Source organism: Malus domestica, chromosome 13, assembly GCF_042453785.1.
Source record: "Malus domestica chromosome 13, GDT2T_hap1".
NCBI lineage: Eukaryota > Viridiplantae > Streptophyta > Magnoliopsida > Rosales > Rosaceae > Malus > Malus domestica.
The window spans coordinates 40,929,171-40,943,790 of NC_091673.1; the positions used below are offsets into that span (position 1 = coordinate 40,929,171).

The following is a 14,620-nucleotide window of genomic DNA, read 5'->3' on the forward strand; positions in this document are numbered from 1 at the left end:
ACTTTTGTTTTCCTTTGCTAAAAAAAAAACAGATGAACAAATTATTTTCTTAACCATTCGGTCTTTCAGGCCGATGCAAAAGAAAATAGGGGCAGACATTCTAGGCTTGCTCTCAATGAGCTGCTTGGTGAAATTTAAGCGATGGAGTTCAGCCTGATACTTGGTGCAAAAGAGAAGGAAAACGAGGAATCGTGATTTTGCTTTTGTAGGATTTATACACCCAATTTAGGGTGTGTTATCTGATATGTGGTATTTGTCCCACATTGACCATTTCCCTTTCTCTCTTCCCTCCTAGCCACTATATAATGAGGGCTTTGGGAAAGGAGAAACACACCAACAAAAAACAATTCTCTTAGGTATAGAGAGGAGAGATAATGCTCTCCACTCCCAGTAATCTTTTTCTCTCTTAGTTTAGCCGCTAGGGTATCACCTTGGCCCTAGGATTAGGAGGCTACTAAGAACTACAGCGGTTTGATCCCTGTGCATTGGCATAAGGTACGTAGGCAATCTAATGGGGCTAGATACAACTGAATCCTCCCTTGGATGAAGCTTTGCATCGTTGTTCGTGCAACGGTTCGTAGGAACGAGACGGCGATCCAAAATTCGTTAATTCCGCAAGGTATGTCCTATATTGAATTCCTTATATTATTAGAAGAAATTGCCAATAGTGGTATCAGAGCTATATGGCTCATTCCTCTATGCTTGGCTTGTCTAGATATTCCACCTGGATAGAGTGTTTGAGTTGGTGGTCTAAGGCGGAGCCTAGGCCAGCTAGTGCGTCTGTGGGGGCATTGTCTGTCTGTGAAATGTGAATGAGGGTGTAAGTCTGAAATGTCTCAAGTTGCTTGCGTACTTTCTCTGAGTATTGTGCCATCCTTGGATGTTTTGCCGTGTACTCCCTAGTAGTTTGGCTGGTGATTAGCTGAGAATTGGAATGAATTGCAAGCTTTTTCCCCACCAAATCATTTGCCATTTGGAGGCCTGCTAGTAGGGCTTCGTACTCTACTTCATTGTTGGATCCCTTGAAGCCTAGAGTAATCGCCTACTCGAGCATCGAACCATCTGGGGTGACAAGGACCATGCCTGCTTCCGAGCCTTTATAGTTGGATGCGCCATCAACGTGCAAATGCCAAAAGTCTCCATTGGGTGAAGCAGGCATGCCTACCTCTGGGGCGTCCTTAGGCCATTATGTTGCATTGCCTAAGCTAGGCATGAAGGCGCAGTAGGAAGCCATGGAGTTAAGGCCATGTTACAAGCAGCAATAAATGTTCAACTGCCAGTATTAGGCCACTCTAGAGCTGAATTATGGAGCAACGGTCGGCTGGGGCCGTGTGATGCGTAGCAGGAGGTGATTTTCAACTGCCGGTACATGTTGCTCCTATGTAAAATCTTTTGGGGCAATGAGGAAAAAACTTGCTTCAGAGTGTGCCATTCTAGTGTTTGTGTGCCCTTGGCACACGTTTTGGGCTGAGTTGCTGCGTTCGTCAGAAAACTTTGCATTTGTTAGTGTCAATGCGTTTATCATCGTGTGTCTGGATTGGGCTGAATAGTGCATCATGTGGATGATTGTGTGCGTTTGAAAGTATCATTTGAGCTTCCGGGTTGCAATAACTATCATCAAAGTTAGCTTTTGAATTTTTGGTACTGGTTTCCACATCAAGGAGAGCGTTTGAACCATGAAATACAAGTAGTTGGGCCCCTAGCTTTTCTTGTATGATGGCAGAGCTTATTGCTGCTTTAGATACTACCAAACATGTGTATAAGTCCTCCGTTGTTTCTAGTTTGGATAGTAGGGAGGTGATGTCAGGTTCTTTTTCAAGTCCTCGCATCTAGATCGGCGAGCCTTGTCCCAAAGTGCATGCTTCTTTGTCAGAGCGAAAGAGTCTGCCAGAGTTAGATCTTCTTTCATAATCAATTTTTTTAACAACGAGTGGTCTGCTAGAAGTCCTTTTTGGAAGGCTGCTCTGGCTATTGAGTCATTGTATCCTACTATCTTTGCCTTTTATGCTTTGAAGTTCTTCACATAGTCGCGAAATGACTCTTTTGGGTTCTTCTTCACGTTTAACAAGTGGTCAGACTTCTTCTTAATTGAGTGATAGGATGAATATTCTTTGGTGAAAACCAAAGAAAGTTCGTTGGAACTCCAGATGGATTGTGGCGGCAAGGTGTTGAACCAATCTTATGCCTCGCCTTGTAGAGTGGTAGCAAATACCTAGCACATGAGATCGTCATTATTTCGATAGAAGATCATTGCGCTTCAATAGTGCTTCAAGTGTCTCTTCGGGTCTCCATCTCCTTTGAAGGATGTGAAATGCGGCATGCTAAACTCGTGTGGAGGCTTTGCCTGCCCGATCTCGTCCATGAAGGGTGACCTGCTTATGTTGGTCGTGTCCTGTTGTAGTGCCTCATCGGTGACCTCGTTGCGTTGGAAATCGCACAATCGCTTGGTCAAGAGTCTCTCTACTTCTTCCTGAATTTGCCTTTGTTGGGGTAGCAGAGCTCTTGGTTGCTCCCAGTCGTGACCTGTTGGTCTAGGCTACTCTTCTACATGCTCGACTTGTCTATGCCACGGCTCCGGTGCATATGGTTCGTTCCTAGCAGGCGAGGGAATTCTTCGCAGGCCGCTGGTTGAGCTTAAGCCAAATTGAGTGACTGTTTTTCTTCGTTCGTCATGCTGCCTACTTTGATGTGATGTGGAAGATGTTCTTTGTAGGCCCAAGCACGAATGAAGCTTCGCCTAGATGGCTACTCATGTTAATTATCGAAGTGTGACCCCAACCGTGAGTGTATGCTCATCCGTGAGCCTAACCAAGAGTGCACGCTCCTCTGTCCGTGGGCCCAATCGGGAGTGTACATGGTCGAAATGCTTGGTTCGTGGCTGGTCGAGTGACTGCTTGTCGGAACGCTGCTAGAGAGGTTCTTAATCTACCCTTGTCCTACTTCGGAACACCTCGTTTGGGGCATGTTGCATCTAAGTGCGCTGCAAGAGCTGATTCACCAAGGTCATCTGCTGCGTGAGGGCGCTAGTCAACTCTATGACTTGTCGAGACAGGTGTTGTTTGCCATTCGGATTGGAAGAAATGCATCTCCTTGAATAGTGGAAGTGTGGTAGACTCCGGGCGCAAGATTGGAATTGGGGAATATCAAATCCATTGAGAACTGTGGTAAAAATGCCCCCGGTTCAATCTTAGGCCCATAACTTTGAAGCTGGGAAGGTTGAACTAATCTTGGACCAATTTGGGCTGCTTAGAAGGCCACAGTAACAGGCTGGGCTAACACGCCCCTATCCCGATATCCCACATACACCAGGATAGGCACGTGTTGGTTGACTTCCGAGGGTGACGAAAGCCATTTATTGAATGCAAATGCTGAGAACATGGAATAAAGAAGACTTATAAATTTAAATATAATGAATATGCTTTTAAGGAACATGTTCAGAGCACACATCTAATCTAGAACACTAAAAGAAATAATATAAAATTGAATGAACAAAGAGATGGGTCCTACACCGAGAGGACTCGAAGATGCCGATGTGGAAGTGCCTTGACACTGGGATCGTACGCCTCGATTCTAAGTCCTGAGGAGCGCAAAACAAACATGAGTGGACCAAGTTGATATATATATATATATATATATATATATAATAAAATAGTTATCAACATACTAACCCCCAAAGTTTTATGAAAACTAATAGTATAATATGTGATAGTTTTCCGAAACCCTAGCATGCCATAAAACTTTCATAAAACGTATCTCGTACATATAGTGTGCTAACTAGTGGTATCATTGTTAGTATCATATGGCCGAAGCCACCAATCTACGCCTAGCCGAAGCCACCAACCTACACCCGGCCAAAGCCAATATAAAAGTGTCAGCACCCTCAGGCACCAACCTACTCCCAGTCGAAGCTAATATAAGAGTATGATCACCTTCAGGCACCAACCTATACTCGGCCAAAGCCAATATAAGTATCATCACCCAGAACAGTGACCACTAGATATGCAAAAAACATTGAATATAATCTTTCCAAATATAGGTACATATATCTCAAAAGCATCTTCATATTATAAAGTCATCCATAATCTATACTATAAAGCAGTGTGTAAAAACATGTTCTAAATAGTATATTATCATCCATCAGATACCCTAAAAGAACATGGGTTCGATAGAAAGTATGGTATTCCAAAATATTCTAAGCATAATATCTCATAAAACGTTTCATAAAATGTAATCATTAAATCATGCTTTTCATGTATGCATTTCTACAATTAAAACATGCATTTTAGAAGGGGTCCACTCACAAATACTTCGCCGTTAAAGAGCCACACAACTAGCGAAGATGGAATCGCCATAATCTATGCACCAAGTGGGGATCGAGTGGTGGCTGGAGTTGGCCGAAAAATGGCTTGAAAGATGGCCAAACGACCACGGTTTTGAAGTTTCTAGATTTCTGGAAAATGCCCCTTAAGTCGTTTTTCGTGCTAATACCTTCACCAAAGCCATTTTTAATCACTAACCAAGTAATGTAGACTATGAGGAAGGAAGATCAAAGAAGTCTTGCAGCTTACCTACGTCAGAAAATCCTTAAAAGTCACCGAAGTTCATTGGGGAAGTCTGCACCATGGCTGTAGGTTCTTGAGGTATCAAGCCCAGGTGATGGTGGTGATTGTTTTTGTGTGTGTGTGTTTTCAGAGAAGAGAGGGAGAGCTATAGAAAGAGAGAGAGAGAGTGTGCAAGGAAGTGAGAGGGAAGAGATAGAGAGAAAGTGAAAAGTGAGGGAGAATGTTATAAAAATCAGAGAAAGAAAGAAAAAGGGAAGGGAATCGGGGGACAAATCAGTGGGTGGACCCCTTAGGCTCACCAATTAAGATCCAAAAACATTTTTTTTAAATAAAAACCCAAAACTTAGTAAAATTATAAACTAAATTTGGGAAGGGATTTTACATGGGCTGCGGGCGCAGGCGGGGCCATGGGAGTGGGTTGCTCGGTTTGTGGCGCACATGGGTGGGAGGCTAAGGCTTGGCTTGGCAACAAGTTGGGTTGGCGTTGAGCTTGAGTGGCTCGGGCCGTCTTGCCTTAGGCTTGGGCCCATGTGGGCTTGAATGGCATGGCTTGGGCCATGTTTGTGGCGCCGTGGCCCTTGCCGAGGGTGATTATCGTGGTGGCTGCTCAACTCATCGTTGTGTTGAGCCTTGTAAATTGCCGCGGTCATAATTCTTAAACGTTGGAATTTCTGTTCGTCGAGGTTTCCCAATCTCTTGCCATTGTACTTTACTTTTATGTTTTTATCAAAGAATTTTTAGAAAAAAAAACTCCAAGAATTAGAACGTACAAAAAATCTACAAATTAACAAGAAAACGAAAAACCTTGAATGTGAGAGTCTTCTACGAGTGTGTGACTCAACTCAAAATGAAAGCACCAATTTGTGGATGCAAATTTCCGTCTTCTTTTTCTTGGACAAAATTACACCTACAAAACAAATAACACCTCGGGTCAAGACCAAGAGCCTCATGCGCCCACGATGAATTGGGGGGGGGGGGGGTTTGGCCGAAGAACCTTCAATGTCAAAGTTAGAATTTTGAGGGAAAAGTGTTTGGAGAATTTAGAGAATTTTGCAAGAGAGTTGGAATTGAGTTTTGGAGAAAATGAGGTGGTATTTATAGGGGTATGGCTGGCCCATTTGGGAGGATGGGGACCGGCCATTTGGATGGTTTTTTGGGTGTGATTCATAATTTGTTAGCTAATTAATAAATTAATTGAGTAATAAATCAATTAATTAGCTAATTAATATAATTTGAAAGGAATGATTTCGGGGTTACCTTGTGGAGAAGATTTGATGAGGATGGATGAAATAGGTTTTGAATAATTACCTATTTTGAACACTTTTGACCTTGATCGAGTCATGATTGTCCATTGCTCGTTAGTTCCGGTATTCCTTAAGGGTAATTTTGTCCTTTTCACCCTAGAATCCAGGTGCCGCCTTCATATTTTTCTCGATTATTTTTGGCTCCACAAATATGTCATCCTATATGTGAGAATCATTCCCTCAAAACTTCGTGCAAATATGGGCCATGGTTTGAGAGAAATCACAAACCCTAGTTTTGTGATTTCTTGATAATTTTAGTTTTTTCAGCCGTTTTGCGGGCTGAATTTAGGGTACATGGAGCTGATTTTTCTGTAGTTTTATGCTTGGGGTTTGTAGTCGGCCATATAAGCTTCAAAACCATATAAAATACGTCATTTGGACGAGTATTGAAGAAGATATGGCTTCACAGACATGCCTTGGCGAATATGTGAAATTTGGGATTTCTGCAGAAAAATTGGAGAATAAACCGTGATTTTATGTTCAGATTTGGGAGCTCTTTTCGTGCTATTAGAGTCAGTTTTTGGAATTTGTTTCCGAAATAGAAGTTGTAGCTCGTAATCTGGGGTTTCCAGTGGTATAACATACGCATCAAACTAATGCATATTGAGTGAGCTACGATCTTGGGAAATTGGCCTTACAAATTGAAAATTTGGGATTTTCAGATTTCTTGGAGGAAGATAATCTCTAATTTTTTGAGATATTGTGTCAGTTTAAATTACTCGTCTCGATCGAGTATTTTAAACAGGATATTATATCATTTTAATTGCTCATTTTGAGACTTGAGCATTTCTATGGAGAAAAATATTCTTTTGTAAAATACTATTTCATGAGATTAATTCTAATTCGGTGATTTGATTTTCATATTATCCTGATTATGAAATTAAAATTAGAATTACTAAGAGATTATCTCCTATTATCTGTTTAATTAATGTGGATTGATTATTTAAGTGATTATTTCCTTAGTAATTATTTTAAATTGATTATCTAAGTGATTATCTTCTGATTAATTTATATATGATTGTTTATACTTCATTATTTAATTATGAATTGGATATTGTTGTAGGGCTTATTATGAGCATGTCATTTAGGAAAATGATCCACATTTAGGATGTTCTTTAAACATGGATTGGGGTTCATTAATGGTCACCTCTTACTTGATGTGGTGTCTAGGAAAAATATTTAAGGAGACACTTTGGGTGTCAAAAAGGGTCGGTTTTTAAAAGCTTAGCGCTGCCACCTCTCCCAAATTTGACCTGGCCACACTTACGAAGACCCACTTGTCGAGCCCATTGTCTAAAACTCAAATTTAATCCCAATGAAAGGCCTATTATCTGCATGAGTACTATATGATTGTTTAAGCCTTTGCCCATAATTTTTTTTTTTCTTGCGCTCAATTGGATGAGAGCAAAAGGCTCCACCAAAGGGTGTAATGTTGGTTATAATCGAACATCTCTATTGCTCATAGGAATTGGATCCACTTTGACCCTTAAGAGAACCAAGATCTTGATGAGAATTCTCTTCAAGAATTAGGTCGAAAGTTAAGGAAGTGCCCTAGGTGGCATATGCTCCAATTGAAAAAGTCGAGAGAGAGAAGGATAAAATTGCTCAAGCATAGTTGGTGCTATTAATGTTGAAGAGAAGACATCTCACTCATATTGGTTGGGTGAGTACTATTATGATCTTCAATTTTAACTCTCTACTTAATGAAGTATACATGGTGCAAATTTGGCTCGTACTTCTTTTCTAGTTGTACTCGAAGCCATTTTGGCATATGTGGTGAGAACTTAAATAAAGATAAGATAACTTGGTTATCTAATTGTATTCCGTGAAGTACTATGTAACAACCCGTCCCAAATTTTACGATTTTATAAATCTTAAAATGTGAATTCACGAGAATACCCTAGATGCGAAGGTATTGACTTTCGTTGACCAACATTTAGTGAGACGTACGAAATATTTCTATAGTGATCCAAAGCGGGTATATTACTATCTTATGTTGTTCTTTATATCCATGAATTCAAACCATTTTAAAATAAGAAGGTTATTTTGATGGAGGAAGAAGGAGAAACGGAAGAGAAGAAAGAAATCAGGGCATTGGCTGCCCAATCAGAGTTGAGGGAGACGGACCAGTTAGGAGAAGAGGGGAGAGAGACGGACCAATGGGAAGGAAAAGAGAGGAGAGAAAGGAGAAAGGTGCAGAGGACCCAACCTGAACCTTTTCGGTGACCCAACCCGATTTCGAAACCGGTGGAATTTCGACGGTTCAAAACCGTTTTTCAGGAAAATTTCATCCCATTTCCACCTGCAATCATCACCATACCTCTGCCCCTTCATTCTTCTATCAAGAATCAGTGGAAATTGGGTCAAATCCGTGACATTTGGCGATGGTGACACCGACGGGTCTTGTGTCGATTCTCCTATTTCTGAAGCAATTTCTTCCAATTGCCACCACCAATGGACTTCACTTGAAGCCTAGAACAATGCCCAATCATTGGTTGGTGTGTCGGAGTCGAATTGGGGATGAATCAAGAACACCCATTTCTAGGGTTCCCGACGGATTCGAGGCAAATTGGAGCCTTTCCAGGCCAAATTGGACTTGGCCACATGTATAACGTTTTCTCTACTCTTTGAGATCTTCATTTTTGTAATTTTTGAGAATTTTTAGAAATAGTTGAGTTTTCCGGCGAGATGGGGCGACCGACCGCCACCCGCGGTGGCTGGTGCGGCGGCGCGTGGCTAGGGGGCCATCGATGTTATTCTTAGGCTAATTAGATGGCTTGAGTTCAGTTTTGGTAATTGTATGACGTAGGTTGATTGTTGGAATCTAAATCCTCTACGTTACTTGGTAAAGATATGAATCGACAATCCGACTATTGGATCATCACCAAACTTTAATATGTTATAGTACATAATATTTGAGGACTATAGAAACTTACGTATCAGGAATCCGACATACGGATCTTCTCGAATTGGAGCTGTAATTTCATAAAATAAAATGTTGACCGCCATTTGGTTTTGGCATTTGGCGGAGATCGAACCGTTGGATCGTAATGAAACCTTAGGATGTTGTTCTAGAAGTATAATGTGGAACTTTGGAAGCAACAGATTGGAAATCCATGATGCAGATCTTCCGAATTGAATCACGTAGTGATGTGTTTTATATAAATTATGTATTCTATTGGTCAGAATTCTGAGATGTGATTTGATAATTGGTCACAGGTGACGATAGTTCGTGATGTCTCGATAAGCGTGCTAGGGAGTCGTAGTGTGGACTTCAGGTGAGTGGGTCTTTTCCTTTCTATTGTATATTATATATATATATATATATGATTGACAATTCCACAAACGGTTAGAAATTGATTATTACATATAATTACTGTTAATGCTTTGAAGTACTAATGCGAACTACGAATGACTTGATCCCTGATTAGGGTATGTAGGCAGTCTAACGAGACGTTAGATGCAGCCATGCCATAAATGAGACTAAATAATTGAGACAATAGCCTTGTTTGAGAAATTGAGCAATATGAAGGAATTTGGTGAAAAATGTGAGATTTAGCCTTTCATCTCGGTGATTAAATGTTGATTATAAATCAATGTGTGAAGAAACGAGAGATTGTGGTTTTACGTTTTATAAATGCCATGCCATAATTAGTTTATATTTTAGTATGTAATTTGGTACAAATCTGCATAGTGTTACACACAATACGGAGGTCAAGGTAAGTTCAAGTGTGTATATAATGTTGGTATGATTGAATAATAATTAGTGATGAACGGATGTGAGTAGAGCTCATAAACCTGCACCCTGGTATTAGTGCTCCCGCCCGTGGCCAGGGCACAGTCCTTCACGTGATGTTCACCTCCCACACCTTACGTTCACCTTGGATTCAAGGTAGGTGCACAGGCCTGTCGTATAGACCACTATAGGTGGTTCCGACTCGTAGGTGACCCGTGATTATTCGCACAGTCTTCACGTGATCGTAGCACTAGAGCGTATTTATTTACACTCAATCTTGTCGTACAGAGATATGTGATGAGCTAGCATATGTAATGAGATATGTGATGAGCTAGCATATGTAATGGGATATGTGATGAGCTAGCATATGTAATGAGATATGTGATGAGCTAGCATATGTTATGAGATAAGCTAGCGTATGTAATGAGATTTGTGATGAGCTAGCATATGTAATGGGATGTGTGATGAGCTAGCATATGTAATGGGATATGTGATGAGCTAGCATATGTAATGGGATATGTGATAAGCTAACATACGTAATGAGATATGTGACGAGCTAGCATATGTAATGAGCTATGTGATGAGCTAGCATATGTAATGCGCTATGTGATGAGCGAGCATATGTAATGGGATATGTGATGAGCTAGCATAAGTAATGAGATATGTGATGAGCTAGCATATGTAATGAGATATGTGACGAACTAGCATATGTAATGAGATATCTGACGAGCTAGCATATGTAATGAGATATGTGATGAGATATGAATAAGTTGTACAAATCACTAGAGGTGACTCTGACTTATAAGCTAGCATCGATTGATGAGATATGGTTGTAGTCACACAGGTCACCATAGGTGACTCCGACTGACGTGCTAGTATGGGTTATTAAGCACTTGATTATTTATATTGCTAATGGGATGTTGTGATGTGGTATACTTCTGGATTTAATGTTAGTATACTTTTAATTTCATGTTTATCCATAGTATGATTTTCTAGAAGCTAAACAGGTGTTATGGTGAGGGATTATATCGTTTAGAAGGTCTTTATTAAAGCTCTATTTTTTTACCACTCACTCTTGTTTTTATCCCTCTAGGTCTAGTAGTAGAGCTTTCGTATCGACGAGGATTCATGGCAAGTCTTAGTATTGGAGATTACCTTCGATGGTATGATTTTCAATCCACTCTATTGTACTTTACTTATGCTTTGACGTCACGTGAGAAATGGGTTCATTTCTGCTCACGGCGCACTCTTGTATTTAGGCACTCTTAGGTTTCAATTTATTCACATTTTTGCACATCATCATACTTTATGGTTTTGTCACCCTCCAGGTGTCAGCCAGCACAGCTCGATTCGGAGTCCTAGTGGACATCCCGGGTTGGGGTGTGTCATACTAAGCGCTTGATTCGCTGGGAAATGTAAGGAGATTGTGAATGAGTTTGCATTCCTTAGTTTGGCTTTGAACATTTGTTCAACCTTTCATAATTGAGCAATGTTTTTGGAGTATATGTCCTTTTTGATGCACCAATATTTGAGAAGTTAAAAATACTTTATAATTTTAAGACGACACTATTCCTCAACTTGTATTAAATGTGTTTTTTCTTTAAATATGGAATGCTAAAAGTTAATTGCTCAAAATGGTTAGAGATAGGTCATTACTTGACCCACTAACTAAGTGATTAATGGTACTATGACATTTTAGTAAGTTTTGAAAAAGCCTCATGGGAGTGCTATTCAAATCTAGCTCAAATTAGTGATTCACTACAATTGCAATTTTATTTGAGAGATTAAGTAGATGCTTCCCATGTTTTTCCGAAGAAAAAACTTATTCTTTAATTGTACGTTGTCGTAAAACCTTGGTTTAACAACAACTTTATATGTACATCAAAAGAATAGTCTATTATACTCTTCTTGGAAAACCATGAAATTGTAAGTAGGATTCCAATCACTTGGAAAGGAATTTTTGGAATTTTTGGGTAATGTTACACACCATTTAAGGTGGTATAGGCGCAATTGAACTCTTCCAACCTAGTGGGAGACCTTTTTTTTTGAAAATTTGCTGCCAACAATTAGTTCATAAAACCCCAAAGCAATTGAATGAGCAAAGTAACAACTTTGAATTATCAATTAGCTTACACTAGTTCCACATATGGTGAGACGGTTGACTAATTTCTTGTGACATTTAAATTGCAATAGAATTGACTGTGAACTTGTGACATTTAAATTGCAATAGAATTGACTGTGAACTTGTTGTTCACATAGGAAAGTCTTCCAATCATTAAGCGAATGTGGGAAACATGAAATATCCTTACTTAGTGTCGCTAAAAGATCGTAAGTTTAGTGGGAGTACAACTGATGGAAATGTACTACTAGACTTTAATGACTTTCCAAGAACTAGGTTGTTGGGCCTAGTGGGAGTACTAATAATGGAAGGGTACCACTAGTCTGGAAGCAATCTCTACGCTAGAATGGTAGCTTAAATACAAAAGGTTGTAAGTTTCGTGGGAGTGCAACTAAAGGAAGTGTACCATTAAACTACAAGGAATCTTCCACCTCAGGGAAGTACAACCAAAGAAAATGTACTAATAACAGTGGGAGTAGCACTAATGGAATCATACCATTGCAGTTATGTGAGAGGAACAAAGTTTTCACAAAACAATATAGGTTGTGAATATGATATAGTCAATAAATTGAGTGACTTGTGATAAAAGTCATAAAAAATGTGAATTGAAACTTATTAAAAATAAGAGCGGTCTTAGAAGGTTCATAAAGACATTATCCCTAGATGGTGAGGAATGTTACTTCGTTTTGTTAAATGACTAAAAGAGATGGTCCTCACAGACAAATCTTTCATTAATACGTGAAATTGAAAATTTTTCTTTTTATAAAAGAAATGATTTTTCAATAAGAGATGGAAAGTATGAGATGTCTTCCCAAGGTGGGGTCAGACATGACTCATTTTTTTTCCATGACCTAGCCTAAGTGAAAAATTCTCAATCTGAAAAGAGAATTGAGTTCACACACTATTTACTTCTAGACAAGTGTCCTTATTTGTGTTGACACTTGGAAGTCCTTCTAGCTGTTGTTGTTGTACTTTAAGGCTTAGAGCCCAAGGTGTTCTTGTCTTTCCATGAGTGCTGACAACTAATGTCTTTATTGAAAAATAGATTGTCTCCATAATTGTGGTGTGAGACACAAAGCATTTTTGACATGCTAGAGAAGTTTCAGTGATACTCTTAGATGCTTCTTAGTTGATTTGCTAAAGATTAACGTATAAAAGCTCTACGTTGCCATCTGGGCTATACTGAAACTCAAAACATCTTAGAAGAGAGTGTTGTGTGATTCTGGACCAAAGCTTCCTAGAATATGAAATGTGGAATAATGTTAACCATTGTCTTAAAATGTGCATCTAGATGATAAGAGAAATCATACATGCGCCAATTGTAAAGAAGCATATATGGCCCACGTGTCTATATCTAGATAGTAAAAGAGCTAATACGTGCCTCAATCATGGGATGCCATGTATGACTCTTTTTGTCTACGCACTAATTAAGTAGATGCATGTATGACACATGTTTATACCATACTTAGGGCCTCCGTATTTAGACCTCGTATAAATACTCAGGGGACTCAAATGTAAGTATGTAATAAATGAAGGGGCAAATATGTAATTAGGGGAGGAGCCCTTATTCTATAAAAGGGCCTCCTCACCCTCACAAACCCTAAGCCTTTCCTATCTAGAGCAAAGCTCTCACACTCTCTCCCTCACAAATACTCTCAGAGAAATACAATCAGTGTGGACGTAGCCCAAACCTTGGGGTGAACCACGATACATCTTGTGTTATTTACATTTCTTGCAGATTCACAGTCGGATTTACGTTGTTCCAAGACCTCCAGTTTTGTGCATCAACATTTGGCGCAGTCTGTGGGAATCGATACGAAAAGTTGTGTCGATTCTCTTTCATTTTTTTACCTCTACCGTGAATCTGTAAAATCACAAAAAAGCTCAGAAACCCAGTAACCTTTCTCTCTCTCTCTCTCTTCAAAATCCCATAATAGTCTTGGAGTTGGAGGCTTTTTCCTCTGTTAGATTTTCTTTCAGTAATTCAAAGGGCTAAAAGGGGTTCACCATGAACAACCTCTCTTCTTTGAGAGCCCTGGACTCTAGTCCACTGACCAACCCCAACTCATTTGGGTCCCACCACCACAGGCCGATTCTCTTCCCGCACCTGAGAAATGGCGTCATATGCTCGGTAAAGCCCTCAATTGCCACCCCATCGCCTCTAAGTGTTGACGGGTCCCCCAACCAGGGGATTAATCGAATTGAGTCACTGAGCCAGGTCTCTGGGGTGTTGGGCTGCCAATGGGGTGATGAAGGTAAAGGAAAACTTGTTGACATCTTGGCCCAGCACTTTGATATCGTTGCTCGTTGTCAGAATTTTGGGTGAGGGACAAACTTGTAAAATGGAGAGAAAGCAGGTCACCACGTGGCACAGCTTGAACAACCAAAGTATCATCCGACCGAAGAAAAGTTAAGCACAGCAGAAATGGATATGAGAGAAAGCATCATCAACGAAAACGACTTCACTCTGAGGCTGACGGAGCAACTGCTTCAGACTGAAGGCAAGCAATCAAACCTCGTGTACTTGCCACTGTCCATCCATATGATGTTGAGCTTGATTGCGGCTGGGTCAAAGGGTCAAAGAATTATATAAGATCTGCCCACTTCTGGATTATCGTTCCCGAGTTGTCTGCCGAATAAAAAACTAGCCGTTGTGCAGGTAGGAACTGAGCGAGAAGGCAACCATGGACACCGTGACTCAGTGGCAGAAGTAGTGGTTCAACTACACTTAGTATTTGCACCGAGAAGGCAGCCATGAACGATCAATTTGCTCAGCTAAAGAGGCTATAGGATGAAAACAGCCCAGGTTTTGTAGTTGAAGTTGTTTCTCTTTTCTTTCAAGACTCTGAGAAGCTTTTCAACAATATGGCCAGGGCTCTATGAGTTCTCTTGTCTTAAC

At 40.2% G+C, this 14,620-nt stretch overlaps 1 long non-coding RNA gene across 1 annotated transcript; it reads left to right on the forward strand.

Annotated features, from left to right (window-relative positions):
• The first annotated feature begins 347 nt into the window (after window positions 1-347).
• On the forward strand, window positions 348-11,161 carry LOC139190753 (uncharacterized). Its single transcript, XR_011575126.1, has 4 exons — window positions 348-619; window positions 9,086-9,144; window positions 10,696-10,765; window positions 10,931-11,161. It is a non-coding gene; the product is annotated as an uncharacterized lncRNA (long non-coding RNA).
• Window positions 11,162-14,620: the final 3,459 nt, after the last annotated feature.